The 22,956-nt window shown below is 33.7% G+C and overlaps 1 pseudogene across 1 annotated transcript; it reads left to right on the forward strand.

Annotated features, from left to right (window-relative positions):
* The first annotated feature begins 21,712 nt into the window (after nt 1-21,712).
* On the forward strand, nt 21,713-22,610 carry LOC143588452 (protein TIFY 4B-like; annotated as a pseudogene). Its single transcript, XR_013145112.1, has 3 exons — nt 21,713-22,080; nt 22,154-22,293; nt 22,331-22,610. The product of XR_013145112.1 is annotated as a protein TIFY 4B-like (transcript).
* The last annotated feature ends 346 nt before the right edge of the window (nt 22,611-22,956 follow it).

The raw sequence follows: 22,956 nt of genomic DNA on the forward strand, positions 1-22,956 counted from the left end.
GTGAAGGAGGTTATATCAATTTGTATATATTAATTCATTTATATTTATTTTTTACCAGCATGTTATAACTAATTGGTGTTAGTTACAACTATAAACAAATTTATGTTTACTAATATACCCTTATGTTTAAATAATTAAAAAGTAAAAAGAAATAATGTGATTGGTTAGAATCTCTTCTCACACTTCTCGCATTAAAATCATTTCTCGACTGAACTTAAAGCTATATATATATACATATATATATACATATATATATATATATAATTAAGATAATGTGAGAGCTATTTTGAAATTGAGAACTTTGAGAACTATTTTGTACAACAAAAAGCTCTTTTTAAAAAAAATATATAAAATTATAAAACAAAAAAAATGAAAATAAATAAAGTAAAAAAACCAAAAAATTTTATTTTTCATCCTGGTTTCATAAAAAAATTTTAAAAAAAAATCGGTTTAGCAAAATTATACACATTTATACAATTTAGATAATTGATAATGTACATATGTATACATATGTAAATCGAGATTAAATACAAATATACATGTGTGTATAATTAGGTTTTTTTTATATTATGAAACCGGGATGAAAATTTTGGTTTTTTTCTTTTTAAAATTTTCATTTTTTTGTTTTATAAATTTTTTTAATATTTTTTAAAGGTTTTTTGTGACTCAAAATAGTTCTCAAAGTTCTTAATTTCAAAAAGTTGTCTTAGGATCCTCACGTTTTATATATATGTGTGTGTGTGTGTGTGTGTGTGTGTGTGTGTGGTGAGGATCCTAAGATAACTTTTTGAAATTGAGAACCATTTTGGCCCATAAAATGAACCTCTTAAAAAATTATAAAAAAGACTATAAAGCAAAAAAAAATGAAAATTTTAAAAAGGTAAAAAACCTAAAAAATTTTATTTTATCCCGATTTCATTAAAAAAACCTTAATTATACACATATGTATATATTTATTTAATCTCGATTTACATAATATACACATATGCACATTATCATTTATCTTAATTGTACATATGTGTATAAAAAATAACTTGTATAAAACTAAAAAATATGTATTATACATATATGTATAATTTTGCTAAACCGATATTTTTTAAAAAATATGAACCGGGATGAAAAATAATTTGTTTGGGTTTTTCACTTTATTTATTTTCGCGTTTTGTTTGTTTTATATTTTTGTAATTTTCTTACAAAGAATTTTTCTTATGTTTTAAAATAGTTCTCATATGATCCTAATCATATATATATATATATATAAGGGTTCAAATAAAAAGAAAGAGTTTGCTAAGAATGGTAAGAACCAATAGATTTTTGACAAGTGGCATGTAAGGCCCCGTTACCGGTAACCCTACTTTCATGTTGGATTTACTCATAAACACAGTTCTAAATATCAGAGTTAATTAAAACATTTACGCGGAATATAAAACTTTCATAAAACATTACAATATTTCATAACTTGTCTCAAAACGTCCTTTGTCTTTCACATTAAAACATTAAAATTAAAACATCGTAAGTCTTCAGATGCCAGATTCTTGTTCAGTGCCATGTGTCTCCTCAAGCGAGTTGCCTCATCCTACTCACCTGCGTGCATACTAAAAGTCAGCTACGCTGAGTGAGTTCTAGTTAATCACATAATCATACAATACATTCTTACGCTTCATACTTAATCTCTTAACTTTCTTTCACATACACCTAAGTGCTTTTACTTTCATTTTTACTTTCTTACTTTCTTTACATTCATAATCATACGTTCATTTTTACCTTCATGCTTTCCTTACATACATAATCATACTTTTTAAAGAGCCTTTCGCCCTATAACCTCACAGATATTATAAGGGTCTGGTCCCTAGTTTTCGAATATTAGAAGGGTTCGATTCCCTAACATCACAGATATTATAAGGGTCTGGTCCCTATCATCACAGATATTATAAGGGTCTGGTCCCTAGTTTTCGAATATTAGAAGGGTTCGATTCCCTAACATCACAGATATTATAAGGGTCTGGTCCCTATCATCACAGATATTATAAGGGTCTGGTCCCTAGTTTTCGAATATTAGAAGGGTTCGATTCCCTAACATCACAGATATTATAAGGGTCTGGTCCCTTGTTTTCGAATATTAGAAGGGTTCGATTCCCTCTTCGTTACCATACAACCATACATCATACCTCGAGTATTAGTAGGGCTCGGTACCCTTTTCGTAACCATACAACCATACATCATACCTCGAGTATTATTAGGGCTCGGTACCCTTTTCGTAACCATACATTATACATCATACCTCGAGTATTATCATTTCTTTCTTCTATTATCTCTATCATGTTCATACACATAAACATACATAACATACTTACCTTATACATAGCGTTACAACCTGACAGTACGTGCAATATCCGAAGATCGTTCACGTACTATCAAGCAATCATTCATACATTTCACATTATCCACATAAGGCATACACTTATCTCTTAGGATAAGTGTATTAACAAACATATTGAGTATGCACACAGCCCCGAAAACGTAACACATAAGTGGGGCTAGAAACTCACCTGAACACGGTTACGTTCTCCGTTGATCGTAATCCCTTTCTTCAGTTGTGCACGGCTGACTGTATAACAAGTATACATATCATTTTAACTATCACTACTTATAACATCTTTCTAGTCTTAATTACTACCCACAACGAACGGGAGTCCGGGGGCAGCGCCCCTGGCAGCGGGGTCTAGGGGCGGCAGCCCCTAGCAGGGTCCAAGGGGCAGAGCCCCTGGCTGGGGTCGAGCTGCCAGGTCAGCTTGGAAAAATTTTATTTCCATTAACTGTCTTAACACATTTTTCATTAGATTTTTAATTTATTTTCTAATCGAACTTGACTTTAGGCGAAGTTAACCTTAGGCGAACTTAGCTTTAGGCGAAGTTACCAGCTAGGCGAACTTAGCTTTACAGCGAAGTTGCCATCAGGCGAACTTGGCTTCAGGCGAAGTTGTCATCAGGCGAACTTGGCCTCAGGCGAAGTTACCAGTTAGGCGAACTTAACTTTACAGCGAAGTTGCCATCAGGCGAACTTGGCTTCAGGCGAAGTTGTCATCAGGCGAACTTGGCCTCAGGCGAAGTTACCAGTTAGGCGAACTTAACTTTACAGCGAAGTTGCCATCAGGCGAACTTAGCTTGCAGGCGAAGTTCATCAGGCGAACTTAGCTTGCAGGCGAAGTTCGTCGCTTTGAAGGCGAAGTTGCCCAGATGAAGGCGAAGTTGCCCAGGCAGCCGCTGTTTTAGCTTCTGATCGGCATTTCGAGCGATTTTAACACCCTTGCTATGGTTCAATATCACCCACTACGCTACCCGACCATTTTTGGTCGTTTATACACTAAAAAGCTTGGATCTTTAAACTTCAAAGATCAAGAATCATACCTTTTTGGGCTTGTTTGGATCTCGTTTACTTGCTTATCACCACTAATCGCTCTCTCTCTCACTCGGGTCTGCCGGATTTGCCCGGATCTGCCTTCGGTCCGGCGGCGAAGTTAGTGTGGTATGTGTGTGTTTTTGGAGTGTTAGGGAGTTTGGTGAAAAATGAAGATATTTTGGGATTTTGGGGTATTTATATCCCTGAAATCCCATTCTCATTTGACCCCTCTCAATTAATCCAAGTCCAAGACCCGCTCCCTACCCGATATTAATTAATTACGCGAAATCACTAAACATAACTTCCTTTATTCATCATTAAAATTTTAGGATGTTACATGGCATTACAATATATGGTGAAAGAACAATTCTAAGAAACTATGTCGGTTATAGTGGCGAAAGAGTAATTATAGGAAACTATGTCGTTTTTTGGTAATTTTAAATCTTAACCATTGATTAACATGATCTAATGGCTATGAGTTATTCTTAGTCTTCCTACAAAACTACTTCTTTTTAGTATAACCCTTCCCTATATATATGTGTGTGTGTGTGTGTATGTGTGTGTGTCACTATATATAATACACCAAAGAGGGGCAAATTAAGACGTTTCGCATTAAGGGATTTAAAGCAATATTACATATGGTGCAACCTTGAATGGGGGCAAAAAAGTCATTCTCATATTTAAACCCATATTTATTTAATTTAGTTACAATATTGCCCCTTATTATTATTAAATTTAAAAAATAGTTACAACAATAACCGTTAATCTTTTACCTATGTCTTATTTTAATTTTCACTTTTAACCCAAATTCTCTCTTGATTTTTAAACGTTAATAACTTTTTCATACTTTAATGTTTTTTAAAAAAACATTACACCATAAAAACTAGCATATTTTTATCTTTTATTTGAGTACGATATTGTCATAGTTTTTTAGTTAAAAAAATACATTTTTTGTATGTTTGTTTGCGGTATGGTTTTGATGGTTTTAAATTAAATCGTGAGCCAAACCTTTTGTAACGGTTTTTTTTGTCGTAAAAAGCCAAGGCAAAATCTTTGAAAATTGAAAACAACTAGCCTAAAGTTAAAGAAAATAAATCAACCGACAAATCAAATCGATGAGTGGTTTGAACGGTTTTACATTTTCAAACCGAGTAATAAACACCCATAAACTTATTACACGCGGTTACCATGGCCTGCGTTTCCAGCTACATGGCGCGGGAACCCGCCTATATATGATAATAGAGAACGGCAACCTTTCATTTAAACTTTAGACGCCGCTATGTTTAATGCTTCTTAATTCTCCGACCAACTCTCCTGCAATTCTCCTATCTCCGGCGAATTCAAGGCATGTCCGTTACCAACGTGCATTAAAGACTTTATTATGACCCCGTAACCGTAACAGTCTTTAGTTGAATTTCAATTTCTCATCTTCCTAAAAATCTTATATAAAGCTTCTCGATACCCCAATGTCTACATACTCATCCTCTTCTTCATTTCGGTCATCGTCCTCTTCGTTTTCGGCAGTTCCCTTGACCTGGCTTGAACATCATCAATCTCCCTCATGCTCTATTGTTCGCTTAAATGCTTTTATTCATGAGTTACAACTTGCTCTACTTTCCATTAAGCAAAACCAAATTTTAAACAATACACAATGTGGTATTTAAATATATGTTATATGCACTATTTTAGATTGTGAATTTAAATAAAGTACATGTATTTTTGTTAATGTTGTTCTTAATCTTTCATATTCACACACCCGTTGTATGTGGTATTGCATCGGATGCATCCTAGGGAATGGTCACATATAAATTCTAGGTTAGCTTTGACATACTTATGTTTAGGGTTAGGTTATAATAAGAAGTATTGTTTTTCTAGAATGAATAGGAAATAATCTTAGTGATTGATTTTGAGTTTGTATGGTTGAGATTGATTTAGGAGATAAATCAAGTGGGAAATAAAGGCAAGGGCGTAAATGAAATAATATATTTGTTGACTTTCTTTTTTCCACATGCAAAGCATATGTTAATTCCGTCATAATTTTAAAACGTCCATAAATATTTTGTACAACATTTAAAAATATAAAAAAACACCATAAAAACGAGCGTTTTTTATCTTTTATATGAGTACAATATTGTTATAAAAATTAAAAAAGTTTAGTGGGTTTTATACATTGTGTAATAGAGTATATGCATTGTGGTTTTTCTTCACTGTGTTTTATCCAATAATGTTTTAACATAGTGTATTTTACATTGTGTTTTTCAATGTGTTTTTAACAGTATTTTTTTCATTGTGTTTTAACATCACAATTGCGTTTTCACAAACACTTGCCTTACTTCTTTGAGTGATTTAAAACGCAAAAAAATGTATTTTATGTCTACTCATCAAGTCATCATTTTTCATAAAACACAATGAACTAGAAAATCATAATCTATAAAACACAATTAAAAATACACCCTAAACTTCATTACAATAAATAACTCCTTGAACTTGTTGATGGTAAAAAACACAATGAAAACTCCCTAAACTAATTGATGGTAAAATAAACACAATGAACCGGTAACAATAATGGACCACCATGACCAGCTCCACCTATCACCGTGGTGGGTTGCCGGCGTTGCTCTAAGCGTTAAGCACCAGTCCCTCGTCAGAATCTTCGTGTATTGCCGGAAATTTTGAGACAACTCGTGGTCATAAAACCCAAGTGTTTCCCGGCGGTAAGGTGGAAGTGACAGCAGATACCAGCTGCAATGGTGTTCTACTATGGGATTCAAACCCGATTTCCCCGTGAATACGATTTTCTGGTGAGGGTGCCAATGAAGAATGCGGCGCCGGCAAAGAAGGTGGCTGTGGTGAAGAAGGTAGAGAAGAGCAAGAAAGGGTGGTGGTGGAGTTGGTGGCTGCGGGGAAAGAGAGAGGAAGGATTTTCAATTGTTTTTTTAACTTGTTAAGTTTTTATTTTGTTGGACCAAAATGCCCTCTTCTTTGGAAAACCATATTTCTTATTTGAACCCCTCCCTCACATTCATATCTTTCATATCTTGATATTTTTTATATATGACACAAACCGAGCTACATCTGGATAATGGGTAAGCGAGCAACAAGTTGTGCCGCTATCCCTTTTGAATCGCAAAACCTATTCTACTAAATATAAATCCTTGGTTCCTCGGGCTCTACGAGTCACTGTGCACCACCTTCTGCACCCGCTCCAAGAAGCGAACCGCCTCGGGAGCTAGGGATCCAAAAGTGTCGAAGGCAAATGGAATGAACACGTGCCGATTCTCTAAACACGCTGTCTCATGCTTAGCAACCTTCCTAGATTCCGCTCTCAAAACCGCCTGTCCCGGTACGAAGCCACTGTCTCTCGGCCCCACCAACGGGGACACCCCAGTGAGTCAACACACGCATGCTTACCCCTGCCCAGCCAAACACAAGAACATCCGCAGGACGCATGGGAGATCTCCCCTCTCGCGGATCAGTCAAAAAGTTAACAGGTGCCTCTTTCTTGATTAACCGACTGATGCATACATATGATATAAAAAAATCAATCGCTTTCAGAATTCTAGTTTCATAAATTATAGAAAAAATAAGCATACTTTTGAACCAAAATTCTTGCAAGTTGGTCCAATTTTTATTTTAATAATCACAATCTCCTAAAGTTATTTGGTAAAATTGTAATCGACGATTGATTGGTGTTTAATTATTGCATTTGATGAAAAAGGTGTTTGATTGTAAAATAGGAGTAATGAGTGTATATTCATTGGTTGGATTTTTCTTTTATACGTTATGATGGCTTTTGGGGCAATACCGGAAAAGAACCAACCTTAACTTAGGCAGCTCAAAACCAAACCGAAGTCGATTTAGTTTGGTTTTGGATTTCGATGGAATAAATTAATTTCCTTTGAATAATGTTATCATTATTTGTAATTGGCTCGCACCGTATAACATTAGCCTTAAAAAATTCAGCAAGTTTTTCAAATTAAATATTCCATTTTGTTACAAATCCCATATTTTGAGTTATAAAACACACAGGGCTCCAAAAGGATCATACTTTACGCCGACTTGTATTTTTGACTACTTTATCTTACTAACATCTTTGATAGCTTACTTCTTAATTGCTTTTTAATATTCCATCCACTTGGAATAATCATACTATCATAATATACCTCACACTAAACGAACGGAATATCATCTGTTTAAGGTAGGACGAAATTAGTGACTCATATCAATGAACAAGTTTGATTTTTCAGAGGCATCCGAAACGAACTAGAGATAATGGAATAAGTAATAACACATCTAAGGTGCATGCTTAAATAAACGCCATTCAATGTTTGTTAACCCATGCATATGGGACAAGTTTCAACACAAGTTTTTTAAACACTTTTAACTTCAAACACACCACTTGTAACTATCGATATCAGACTAATCTTAGCTCCATTTTGAAGACTCCTTAGCTCATTGTTAAACTTGAAAAATTTTGGTGGTAAAATTAGGTGAGGGGTCTAAAGGGGCATGAGTTGAACTTGTTGAAACATGTTCGAATGAAGATGAGTTTGCATTCTGGTTTAAAAAATATCAATTTGGTTCAAGGGGTTTTGTTTAAAATGAATGTGGTTAGAAAATATATCAAAACGGTTCTCCCGCTAAATTTATTTTTTGTGACATCTAGTTGTGATATGTGTGGACGACAACAAATGTGATGTTGGTTGCGCCTACGACCGGTTTAGTTGTGGTGGGGAGGGTTCCATTGAAAACCACATAAATATTGAAACTAACATCTAACCATTGATCACATTTAACCAATGGCTTATATCAATAGTGGTATAATTGTAATTATTGTAAAAACTATAAGAGAGGCTTTTAATTAAAAGTGTTGTAAGAATAAATATATATCATATATTTATTAATATGGTCATTATTATCATTTATATAATAATAGATCAAAATAATTAATTATATTTTGTTATATATTAGTTTGGTAATTGTTGATGGGCCATATTACCTTTAGTAGCTAATAAAGGGTTTCCCCTTGAGTGTATATAAAGAGATATCAATATTAACATCATAACCTAATCACATATATATACAATTTTATGTGCCTCTTCTCTTCTAAACCGGGTTTCTCTCAAGAACCCTAACACCATCCTTAACTATACATCCTAAAGGGGAACTCGATCAAGATGACAAGCATGTCGACTACATCATACTCTGCTGTGGTTACTACTCTCCCTGTTGTAACAAATTCATAATTTAAATTTCCAATTAATGTGATTATTAATTTTGTATCTTTAATTTAATATTCTAAACGTATTCATACCAAAAAGTTAAAACAATGATCAGTTATACCTAAAGAAATTTGGAGTCCTGTAATTGTAATTCAGATTTTTTTCTAAAAATTTATAAAACCGAATTCTTTATTTTTTGGAAACTGTAAAATTTCGTTTTTTTTATTTCACAAACATTTATTACATAATCAATTTCAAGAAAACAAATCTTATGTTACTCTACTAATAAAAAAAAGTGTTGATGCTTAGGTGTCAAGCATACATTCACTCATAGTCTAATTTTTAATCATAATTCCTAATATCTCATCTCATTTATCCTAATTATCCATAGTCAAAACCATTTTATCAATTGGGTTATTGCATAGTTAGATGGATTTTATTAACTTTTTAAAGATGTATAAATGTCACGTTTATAACCACCATTCAATAAGAATTGATGCTAAATATAATCAATTATTGGGTTGGTAGTGGTTTTTCAACATCGCATAAAGTATATATTTAAGGTGTGCATATATGTAATCTGATGACATCATATTTAAGATTATTGTCTATATGCACATTGATCATCATCTTTTAAACATTGTTACACGAAAAATTACATTAAGTTCATATTATCCACCATGTGTATACACGTAGTGAAACATGAAGAATATACATTTTATAAGTCATGAAACGTGAAAATTTTATAATTCATAAATCGTAAACTTTGTCTAATACATTAATTTGCATGTTAAATGAGACCTTAAAGTGATGATTACAAATTCGAAAATACTTATTTGTATACAAAATTTGTATCATATGTTGCGTTTAATATGAAGACACCTTTCGGACATGCAATCCTATTACCAAATTGTGTTTGTCGGATTTCGAACTACAATTGTATCACATGTTTCGTTCTGATTTGACATGAGGCAATCATCGAATACGTATGGGTCATTTTAAAAAATGATGACTTTGGTTCAATTCAAAACAACTTCAATAAAAACTAATATAGCCTCAAAGGCTTGTGGAGGACTTTGCATTTAAAGCAACTCGGTTTATCATCATCAATGAATCTTTTAGATTTATTATATGGTATGTTAACCTACACGTAATATCAATCATGAGAAGTATTTTAAAAATCACAATTAAATATCATACCTGATTTATTTAATTTATTTTTACATTTCATTTTGTTTATTTTTTTTAAATAACAGAATTTATTTATTTTTGTCATTTGACAAATCTCGTGTAATAGTATAATAATATATCAAAATAATTAATTATACCTTATTATATATTAGTTTGGTAATTGTTGATGGGCCATATTAACTTTACTAGCTAATAAAGGGTTTCCCCTTTGGTGTATATAAAGAGATATCAATATTAACATCATAACCTAATCACATATACATACAATTTTATGTTCCTCTTCTCTCCTAAACCAGGTTCCTCCCAAGAACCCCAACACCATCCTTAACTATGCATCTTAAAGAGGAACTCGATCAAGATGACAAGCATGTCGACTACATCATACTCTGCTGTGGTTACTACTCTCCCTGCTGTAACAGGTTCATAGGTTTGTTATTATTCATGTTTTCTGTTACTTACATGAAGAACTGATCAACATGTGGCATCAGAGTGATGTTGTTTAATCGGTTCTTTGTGTATTCCCTAAATCTGAATTTAAATCGGAAGACATGGATTATAAAAAAAAACCTTGATAAACACTATTTTGTATTCGGTTTTATTTATTTAAAATTCCTAATTTAGGTTTCCCTCTTTTAGCTTTTAGATTATAATTAATCATTATCTTTTATTTCTAAAGTTTTGCTGGAAACAATGTGTTTCAAGATATAAAAGTTAGAGGCTGATGCTATTTATTATTTTTTTTAACCACAACATCGGATACTATTTCAAACCAAAACTTTATTTAAGCAACATGAAATTATTTCTAAGGCTTATAAAAGATGAGATTGTACTTCAAACATGTTTAGACATATTAAAAATCAATTTTAATAACCATAATAATTATTATGATTTCAAAATTTGTTAATATCATGTTTAAAGGTTTCAATTCCAAATAAGTCTGATAGTTAAATCATGAATAGTTCATTAAGGTTCTTGAATTTTTCATGAGATCATCCTAATTTTGATGAATTTACAAGTTTTGATGAAAATATTTAGATAATTCTGTTTCCTAAAATTGTGTAACTTTGTCTTCAAGTTTGAATAAATTAATTGATTTATCTATTATTTCAAACATTAACAGAAGATACATTTGCACCTTAAAATTTGAAATCAGATATAATAATATCTATTAACTATTGGTTTTTATTGGTCCCAAGTATTTCATTTTTGCCGGCGCTGGTCCCAACTATCACTTTAACTGCCAACGGTCCCAACTTTCACACATGTGTCTGCCACCAGTCCACGACTAACCGAGTACTAACTCCGTTATGTTTTAGCTGACGTGTCCATCCTACGTGTTAAAAAACGTTGACGTGTCATTTTTGTTGCTGACGTGGCTTTTTCTAATAAAACAATAATATTATTATTATTATATACAAGTACCCCCCCAAACCAAATCCATTCAACCTAACTTTCTCCTTCCTTCTTTCTTCCTGTTTCTTACTCACCGTCACCACCACTCCGCCGCCGCCACCCACTCCCCGGCCACATGCAACCACAGCAGCCCCCCCCCCTCTGTCGCTTCAGTTTCCGGCCTACCTTAATAACCACGCCGTCGCCGCCGCTCCAGAACGTCGGCCTCACCACCGCGGTTACGAATCCCGGCAAGTCGCACAGAGAACGAGAATCCACAGTTTCAACCAAATCAAATCCAACCAAATCTCGAATTGCCACCACCGTTCAACTCCTCACAGACATCGGCACCACCATGCAATCATCATCCGATACCTCATCTCCTGACGGATCCAACAATCATCCACCACCGTACAACTCCTCACAGACATCGATACACACCGCCACCGCCACTGAAGCTCAGAATGTTAATAACTCAGGTTCGGTTACCGGAAACCATGGCGGTGGATTAGGAACAAGTTCGGTAGCTTTAGAATCGGTTAATTCGAGTCGGAAAGGCACCACGGAGGCTCCGGCTGCAGTTTCCCCAATTCGAGACAACCCTGGCTCCGGCAATCGGTGTCCGCTTCGGGAGATCCGGTTCAGCTGCGGATTCGGGTTTGTGGAGGTCCGGTGTTGAGGTGATGGTACGGAGGAGTCTAGGGTTTGTGGGTATGAGTTTGATTTTGACTTTAATTTGCAGATTTGTGGATTTGTGAAGGAGGAGAAGGACTTTTTGTTATTAATATACACGCAGGCAGCCACGTCAACGTTTTTTAACACGTAGGACGGACACGTCAGCTAAAACATAACGGAGTTAGTACTCGGTTAGTCGTGGACTGGTAGCAGACACTTGTGTTAAAGTTGGGACCGTTGGCAGTTAAAGTGATAGTTGGGACCAGCGCCGGCAAAAATGAAATACTTGGGACCAATAAAAACCAATAGTCCAAATTTTAAAGAAAATCCTATCGGGTTTTTAAAAAAATTAGTTTATTATTTTATTTTGGGGTTACAAAATTTCAGGATTATCTAAATTGTTTATGGAAACTAAATTCTGAAAACTATTGTATCTGGAAACTCCAATTATTCCCGATAACTAATTTTCTGAGAACTCTAATTTTCCCGTAAATTGTTCCTAATTAACTGTTTTGTAACCAGCTAAATCTTATAAAATTTTACAAAACATAAAGGCTTACTTGAATGAACTTTTGATGTAACGATTCCGACGAAACCAGGTATACCCTAACAGGTAGACAATAGTTACGTTATATTTAACGTCGGGTACATGAATTACCATAGTAATTGTACGAGAATACATGGTTCACTGTATTGATTGTACGTGAATATATAATTCATCGTATTGAATATGCGATCAATCGATCGATAGTTATTGAAACCCGAACGAATCGAGGGTTCAATTATAGACGATATCTATAATATTTAGTGATTTTACGAAGCATTAATGCTTCGGGATAAGTAAAGTACGGCACAGAAAAAGAATTTCGATTTAATGGTACGTCGGTACATTAAACGAAACCATCAATACCAAACCGAGCAAGAGATGATCGATCAAGCCGAAAAAGATGCGCGATAATTAATAATATGATGTTTTAAGTTAATAAAAGTCATGGTTTAAGTTTTTAAAGTTTTTAAATCGGTTTTATATAAATTTCATTTTTAAGCCGAAAAACGACCGTTTTAGCCTCGTTTTAAGCTGAATTAAACGTTTAACCGAAAAACGAACTGAACCAGATTATCCAAAACATTATCCAGATCATGGAAATCCAAATGAGTGGACTAGATTGAACAAGTGGGTCCCACCCCACCCATCCACTAGTTCCGATCGGAACACACACACACACACCTACAAACCATTCATTTTCTTTTTTTCACACATCCAACTCAACAAACCTTCAACTCTCTCAAACCTTTGATCAAAAACCCGAGTTTTCAAGCAAGAACACAAGGTAAAAACCGAGTAGTAATCGTGTTTATCTTCTTTTCTTAAGTTTTCTTTCAAGAAAATGAGGTTTCAAATGAAAAATGGGTGAAAACCCGAGATGAAACCGATTCTTGCATGATCAAGTGATGTATACGGGTTATACAAAGGATCTTGGTCCAAGAAATGAGTTAAACGAGTCAAAAACGAATTTTTACGGTTAAAATCTTTGTTTTAGTATCATAACCGTAACCATGAAAGAAATGGCTTGATCGTGAGTGTAACTTGCTTGGTATTGTGGTATGTTGTTTGTAGGCTCTGTATTTAGTGGTAGATAAGGCGGAAAGATGAGTTTGTAGCTTGTAGTGGCGGAAAACGAAAGGTATATTCGGTTTTTGTCGGTGTATGTGTTTTTGGACAGATTGTTGGTCGTTTAGAGTTAGGTCACGAAATTTTACAGAGGTGTTAAACACATGGAAATATGAGTTCTGTGAATTTTTGGTAATTTTTGGATGAAGGATGAATATTTGGTGAATTTAATGCTCGGTTTTGGCCAAAAATGGTGAAAAATAGTTAAATATCATGAAAAATTCTGGAAAATTGTGGATAAGCTTTTCATATCATGTATAAGTCACACACAAAATTTGAGGTCCGTTGGAGAAGTCTAAGTAGGCTTTTCGGTTAAACGAGTTCTAGGGATTTCTAGCTCGGTTTTAGTAAAAATGGCATTTAAAAGAAGATTTTGGTTTTGGAAAAATTACAGGGGACTATGTGGATGGCAGGGGACATCCAGGAGAAATTGGGATTTTTCTAAGATCGTTTGGTATTTACGACATATTTAGTGTTTAAATGGTGGTTAAAAATAGATAAGTAAATTTTAAATATAAGAATTAATTCTGGAAATATTTTTATAAAATTCCCCACTGTTAAAAAGTGATTTGTGCAAAATTTCAAGATCCGAGAGTAAACGGATAATTATTTGTGCTAATTATCAAACTTTTAAAGTAAAACGCGTAAACCGGTGAAGTTCGCTTAAGCGAGCTGACTGGTGTACAAAAACCCTAAAAATGAACTATTTTCATATAAATGAGCTAAACAAGTAAAAGTAAATCATCCGAAAATAATTCGGATGATTTGAGTAATTTTAATCTATTTTAATAGTTTCCGGTACGCCAAAGACGGAAACGGGTCCCGCGGCCAATCGGGACGTCTAAACCGAGCTATAATTTCACATCTTTAATTAAATTATCCGTCAAACACTATTTTCGGGTCGTGTGTGACCAAACTCATTTTTGAAACATAAAAACGGATAACAGTGCTAGGCACGCAAAACGAGAAAAACGACTAATAGTAGTTGTGACCTTGGAACTCTAAACGACATCACAATCTGAGTCCGGAGAAGTGTTTCTGGGTTAACCTTGCCCCCAGAACGGGTACAGTGCTGGGTTGACAGTGTCCCCAGGTGTACCGATTGATAAGATTAAAGATTATATAAACAATAATTGTATAATAATGATCGTAAGGATCATATTACAGATTGGACGAGTTAACTGATATTGATTGTTGTTACCTACTTGCATGTGCTAAGGTGAGTTTTCACGAGCCCCTTTTACTGAACTGTTTTAAATATTTTCCCGGGGCGGAAAGCATGTTTTTATCAAAATGATTAAGTACGTGCTGAACGCATGGAAATGAATGTATTTATATAATGTTTAATGTACGGGAATCGTACGGTAATGTATTGAAATGGTAATTGTTTGAATTGTTAATATTGTAAGGTCCCGCAACAGTTTCTGGGGTAACAGAGTTCCCAGAGGTTATTGGAAGTATGTTTCTGGGGTAACAGAGTTCCCAGAGGTTATTGGAAGTGTGTTTCTGGGGTAACAGAGTTCCCAGAGGTTATTGGAAGTATGTTTCTGGGGTAACAGAGTTCCCAGAGGTTATTAAATGTGTTTCTGGGGTAACAGAGTTCCCAGAGGTTATTGGAAGTATGTTTCTGGGGTAACAGAGTTCCCAGAGGTTATTTAATGTATTTATGGGTTGACAGTGTCCCCAGATAATATTATGTTATGATATGGATTTATCATGGTTTACTAAAATTGTGAAACTCACCAACTATTCGTAGTTGACCCGTTTTCTCACATGCTTTTCAGGTACAACTAAGATAAAGTGATTGATTACGTGCTAAGTGCTTGATGTGTGTAAGGTTTGCGTGCTGGACGTTAGGATACATTATAACAGATAGAATTATGAACCGTTTTGTATGATGTGTGTATCACCTAGACGGTAATGAAAGGCGAGATAATGTAATTTTTTGAAATATATTAATGCATCGGTTTTCTTTATAAACAATGTGGTTGATATCAGAGGTGTCTGTCGCATCCCGTTTACGTTTCCGCTGCGGTTACAGGGTGTTACATTTGATATATCACTTCTGCCCAAAGGTGATGAGTTACATTTACCATATCATTCAAATATAACTGAAAGCTTTTGTTAGTTTTTGTCTAACATGATATAAATGTCTCACTTCTTCCCAAAGGTAATGTGTTACATTTTTATCCAGCAAAACTAGCATGTGAATAATTAAAATAAATGTCTCACTTCTGCCCAAAGGTGACATGTTACAATTGTTTTGCACACATACTTAAATAAAATTTAATTATGCCCAAAGGTGATTTATTTTTTGTTTAAGTAGAACTTCTAATTATAGTCTATTAGTTTGATATTAATAATAGGCATATCACATCTTCAATAATATATAATGATCCTTACATTAATGATCCTTTATTAATCAAATGATCATGAATTTTAATCTGTATTATTATAGTATCCCACTATTACTCACTATAACATTCTTCTATAAATAACGATCTCATCCACTCTAATCTCAAAACACAATTGAATTTTTGTCTCATAAAGAGTTTTAATAACATTTAGCTCTTCTCAGTTTTAATTATCCATTAAGACATGATATGACTATCCTACTGCTCTTTCTAATAACAATCATTTTATTGAAAACTAGAGCATAACAAATGGGATGAGTCAATCATAATGTCTCTTATGATAATGATAATCAAGAACTTATTTAAATAAATGTTATCACTAGAGTTATTCTTGATTTAGTTTTTCCTAAGACTAAACAAAATAACTCATAAGATGCATGCATTCCTTCTAAATTCTAACTATAAGGTTAAATGGTATCTTTGATTACATCATAATGTAGAATTCCATGACCCATAAAATTAAGGGTTCACACATGAAAATAAGTACAATTTTATAGTACGTTACATACTAAAATTTTCAATAGTACAATTTGGTGTCTTAAGAATCAACTATAACACTCAGAAGTACCAAAGGAAAATGAGTGTGTTGATCAGCAACATATGTACAAGAAAAGAAATGTATGGTACTGAAAATAAGATGTTATTCAACTCACCACCACTAAAACCTAAAAGAGGATAATTCTAAGGTTCATAGACAAAATACAAGTATTACTTCCAGCTCTAAGTTCTCTAAGGAGAAGTCTCATTGCAAAAATATGTCATTAGATTAGGCATAAGCAACAAGACTATCCATAATTCAAAAGAACAACTGGCTAAAATTGATAGTTGTATATTAATGATATTTAAGTCTGCTAATTCTAATATTCTCATTAACACATGATTGGTTGCGTGACAAATTTAAATGTTAAGGTTATCAGAACCATGATAAATGTGTTCTAATTACGCTTTATGATACCTTAAATATTCTGGAGATTAATCATAATTTAGTATCAATACTTAAGCTACATTATGACCGTTGTGAGGTTTGCATAGCCAACATAAAGTCACTATTACCTTAAACTCTCATATTATTTTTTATCAATATCTGGGTTAAAACATTTATAAAATACAACTAGATGATACTATATACTTTTAGAACTTTTGTTATCATGCAAATAAAAATCTAACAAAAGACAAATGAGACATATAAAATTCATCTATTAAAACCAAATTTCATGAGAAATCATGACATAGTTAATGAGGGTGATTTTTCATATAATCTCATTCTTAGTGATTTTAAATCATGTGTTAGATGCCCTAAACATTTTGGCTTAAGAAATAAGTATGGGTCCACCAGAAGTTATATTTCACTTACATTAGTGGAACTTATTCAAACGGAATATTTAGACATAATTATTTTATCATTTATAAGGCTATTTACTTGTATCTAATATGTCTTCTATCATTCATGGTCTTAAAGAGATCCATTCATATATACTTGATACGATTTCTTCTAAATATGTCCCTAAATTTATTATGACATCTGGACGTTAATGAAATCAAATCAAGTAAAACATATGTATGACAGATTCCCACATCACGTACATCATTGAAACTTCTCTTGTATTTTTCCTAGAGATATTGAAGATCAGTAGGAGCCATAAGTGTCTCAATCATAACTTACAAGATTTGCAAGAGGTGGGGGAGTGAAAACTTGATATTATCTCAATTACACCTCTTGTACAAGACACTGCACCATCACAACACTATTTCATCAAAACTTATCTCTTTAAAATTTACTACTACTACTCTTACAAAAGTTTCATTGTTTCTTAAACGTGGGCAAATTCAGATTTCTTACTAAACTAATCCTCACCAAGAGAAACTGCAACTATTAACTTGTTTCTCTATTAGAATCTATTGGTTTTTAAATATTGACCCTAAGCATGCTAATTTCCTAAAGGCTTCTAAGGTCAGTGGGAGCAGTAAAAGTCCTTATAATGACTAGTAAGAAGTACAAGAGGCGGGGGAGAGAGTCATTAAATTTTACTCCATATTTAAACTCCAATTACACCTCTTGTACACCATACTGCACCAACTCTTACATACTTAGAATCCTAAAAATGATAACAACCTAATCAAGAGCTAATCCATAAAACCGAGAATTTTAAATTTACCCAATAATCAACTCAGAAGGCCATCTAGGTTTAAAACCTACTACATTAATGATTATGTAATCTTCCTAACTAAAGTTGAAATGGATGTTGGAAAGTTTAATGATCCTACCCCTTATAATTAAACCATTAACATCAATCATAATTGACTCCATAAATCAGGCTAACATTTTGAGATTTGGTTGAATCACCTAAGAGTGTTCATAACTAAACAATACGAAATGTTAAGACAGTAAGAAGCACGATTGATTATTAAATGTTATATTTGAGGATAAACCAATTATCAAAGAATCTTCTTACCTATATTACAAAAGATTTCTTTAAGGATCATTATTGTTCTAGTAGCTTATAATAATTAAGAGCTACATTAGATGAACATTAAAACGTCTTTCCCTAACAATCGGCTTACATATTTATATGTTCATAAAACAACCTAAAAGTTATAAACTGAATGTCAAAAAACATTTAGTCTATAAGTCAATAAGATCTATATATGAGTTAATGCAAACATTAAAATGTGATGAAATCTTTATACAATTATTTTCATCGAAAACCAAGTGGATTAATGTACCTACCTCAAGATGAGTGGGAGCAACTAAAAACAAAGTTGTCTTTATATAGATGACATTCTTATGACAAGTATATGTTACATGAGTCAAAACATTTTTCACACATACTTTGATATTATAGATCTCGGAGATATTCATTACACATGTAACAAACACTATTGCTATACTTTAGAGGATAATAGGATCATATAGATTATTTCCTTATGCTTCATTAAGTAGAAGCCTTATATAAGTTCAAGTCTATACTCGTTTAGATATTACTCAAATTGCAACACACTAGATATGTCTAGATTAATGCGAAGCATTTAAAAGAGTATTAAAATATCTTTAAAGGAAACGAAAGACTATAATTTAAAAAAAAGAAGTGATAATTCAAACCTTTAGATTACTCTAAACTTTGTCATATTCAGGTATAAGAAAATGTAATTTTCTGGATATATTCTTATGTTAGTAGATAAATCTATCTCATGGAGAAGTCATAATTAACTGATAACAACAATCTAAGTTATAATGACATAATGTGTTGATTAATCACAACACAATTAGCAATAAATGTTGTTGAAAATTTATCAGTGGACTCATAAGTTTATAAACTCCATATAAATTATATATTGAAGATTTACTGTGATAAAGTCAGCTACCATGTTTTCTCAAATAGTAACAGTTCGAGAAGTGCTGGATTAAAATTTCGATATGAAATTAATTATTCGTTTATGAACGAATTGAGGAATCTAAATTTTCGTATCGAATACATTCATGATATGCTTAAGGATCCAATAACTAAAAGTCTCACCCATAAATATTATGAAAGAGCTTATAATAATGACGGGTATTGATGACTATGCGCAACTACATATCATACTATGAATGATTAACTATTAAATTTCCTCATCAGTTTTGATTTTGTACGTTTCTTAATATGTTATGCATGCATAATGACATATAGACGAATTAATATACAAATCAAACGTTCTGAATGGCTTACTTGATAATTTTGATCATAACTACTTAGGTTTTAAATAAGGACTGCAGTATGATTAATGTGGGTCTTGAGTTGATGTTCAATTCAATGACTGTATTTCTCTATTCTAGATTAAGTTTAAAGCTAAAATGAGTGTTAACTCTTGATCAGTCTTATCTAATACTCATAATAAAGGATTACTCGGTCAAGTGGGAGAATGTAAGAATAAATATACATTATATATTTATTAATATGACCATCATTATCATTTATATAAAAATAGATCAAAATAATTAATTATACCTTATTATATATTAGTTTGGTGATTGTTGATGGGCCATATTACCTTTACTAGTTAATAAAGGGTTTCCCCTTGGGTGAATATAAAGAGATATCAATGTTAACATCATAACCTAATCGCATATACATACAATTTTATGTGCCTCTTCTCTCCTAAACCGGGTTCCTCTCAAGAACCCTAACACCATCCTTAACTATACATCTTAAAGGGGAACTCGATCGAGATGACAAGCATGTCGACTACATCATACTCTGTTGCGGTTACTACTCTCCCTGCTGTAGCAAGTTCATAGATTTATTATTATTCATGTTTTTGTTACTTACATGAAGAACTGATCAACAAGGGCATCATCATCATCATCGTACTTAGTATATCCCACCAATAGCAAAGCTATGGTAGGGTCTGAGGAGAGTAAGATGTAGACAGCCTTACCTCTACCCCATAGGGATAGAGAGGCTGCTTCCGGTGAGACCCCCGGCTCGATAGTAGTTTTGAATCAAGCCTTGGACATAATACATATAACACTCAACCATCGGGACACCGACCGATTGGCGCATTTACCCTTGTCTTTCGGCTATCAACACCACCACATGATACATGATTAACCTTCCACCACTTTTAACGTTATTTCACGAGATTAGTAAAATAACGTCAAAGTTAGTGCAATTTCACTTTTGCCCACCCAAGGGTTCACACATATATACATTATATGTGCGCACCACAAGCAAGACGTTTTTTTAATTAGTACTTTTGCCCACCTGAGGTTTCACACATATATACATTATATGCGCGCACCGCAAGCAGAACGTTTTTTAATTAAAAGGGCTATTTAGGAAAAACAAAAACAACTCATTCCAAAAAATCCGTTTCTCTCCTCTCTCTTGTACCACATTTTTTTCTCTCTCTAATTTGGATGATTTTTCTCCTCTATCCTAATCAACCCTTCTTTTATAACTAGAATTAAAAAGTTTTGTTAAGCATGTGAACTTGTTACCTTAGTTAAAGAACAACAAAATTCAAGATGTGAAATAAAATACCAAGTTACATATACGTAATTCTTTCATCAACAAATTCATGAAATGCATACGTATGTAAAAGAAAAGAAATACATAATGTAAATATACATACTTTTAGTATAAGCATAACACGAAATATGGATTACAATCAAAGCAAATAAAAGTGAAACGTTACCAACCAATGATATTAAATAGACAAATACTATTACGTATATGTAGGTGCGATGTTCCGTATATATGTACAGGTGGTGTTACGTATATGTATTTTTGGTGTTCGTTGATGTTCAAAACCAGACGCTATGATGATTGTTCGACCCATCATCATCCTCAATGATGCATCATCTTCTTTGACCCATCATCAAAATCTATTCCATCTGTAAACAAAATAAAAGATAAAAGAATGATATAATAAATAGGGATATCAAATCAAATTTTACGAACCGCTACATATTGCATAATCATTAATTCGGATTCTAGCTTTGCTTGAAGGTTTCTAAATCTACTATTATAATAAAACAGAGTTTTTAAGGACACCTGTCACTCACACACACAACCTCTCATTTATTTTCACTTCATTCTTATTATGACACATGGCTGCACCATAATAGAGAACGTAGGTTTAGGAAACTGCATTCAGGCTTCAAAACTGTTCCCTCTAACTGAGCAGTTACCAACGTGACCCGCTTATTTACTTCCTTTCCTCACCACCCTTCTTCTTCTTATTATTATTATTATTATTATTATTATTATTATTATTATTATTATTATTATCGACCAAATCATCGCTTCAACTATGGAGTTCTTGTGTCTATCAACTGAATCTCCAGTTTCTAACTGGCCATCGAAATTGAGCGTCTAATGGAATTGGACGGAATGTCAACCGGAGGTTTTATTACTGTAGAGTTGGCGGATGGAAGTCTTACACGGCGATGAATTGGACCACTCGCGAAGCTTCTTCAAGGCGTTCAATTTCCCCCAGTTTCCACCATGCCAACAACCGAGGATCCACCGTCCTCCGCCATCTCCGCCCTCGATAAACCGCTTCATCAGCTCACCGAAGACGACATTTCGCAGCTCACTCGCGAAGACTGCCGCCGTTACCTCAAACAAAAAGGTCACCTGTTATATTATTATTAATATCATTATTAGTGACTGAATTTTGATGTGTTACGGTTATTAAAATTTAGGTATGAGACGGCCGTCGTGGAACAAATCGCAGGCGATCCAGCAAGTGATTATGCTCAAGGCGTTACTCGAACCTTCACCGGACTCAGAAGAAGGTAGCCGGAAGATGTACATTAGTTCTCGGACTCCGGCCGCTGCTCGTGTACGGTTTAATTATTATGTGAAACTTTGAAATGTAGGTCCAGAAAGGAACAAGTGCTGATACGGAGATCTCGATTTCAGCGGAAGAATCAGTTTTGTTTTGTGTCACCGGAATGATTCCGAGAAGGCTGATTATTTGGGGGATAATGATTCTGCTCCGCCACGGTAACTTGTTAAATCATCTTATGGCTATTAAGTGTAATGATGTACATGTTTCATGGATGCGGATCTAGATTGTGTGCGAAGGAAGCTTTACTTTCACTATTATTGTTTTTAGTGGATTTTGTTTAAGCTAGATATCATTAGCTTCCATTAACAAATGAGTTAATTTATGATTTCTGTTAAAGACCATGTGTAGTTGCTCTCTTGACCAAATCCTCCTTTAGTGTGTTATGTATCTCTCTTGACCGCACGAAATCCGAGTTTTCGAGTCGTTGCTCCATACTTGCCGGAGTCCGTGGTGGATCAGGGTCCGGTATGAAAGTTGGACATATTGCTCTTCCCTCGTCCTCGATAATCATGTTATGCATTATGATACACGCATACATAGCACATCTCATTCTTTCTAAAGACCACAGACGACAAGGATTTTTAACATAATGTCATCGTTGTTGAAGAACACCAAAACATCTCTCGATATCCTTTTTCGCAGACTCTTGCACTT

The sequence above is a fragment of the Bidens hawaiensis genome, unplaced genomic scaffold, assembly GCF_021521415.1.
Source record: "Bidens hawaiensis isolate Kalapana, Puna unplaced genomic scaffold, B.hawaiensis_p1.1 tig00036384_1, whole genome shotgun sequence".
Taxonomy (NCBI): domain Eukaryota; kingdom Viridiplantae; phylum Streptophyta; class Magnoliopsida; order Asterales; family Asteraceae; genus Bidens; species Bidens hawaiensis.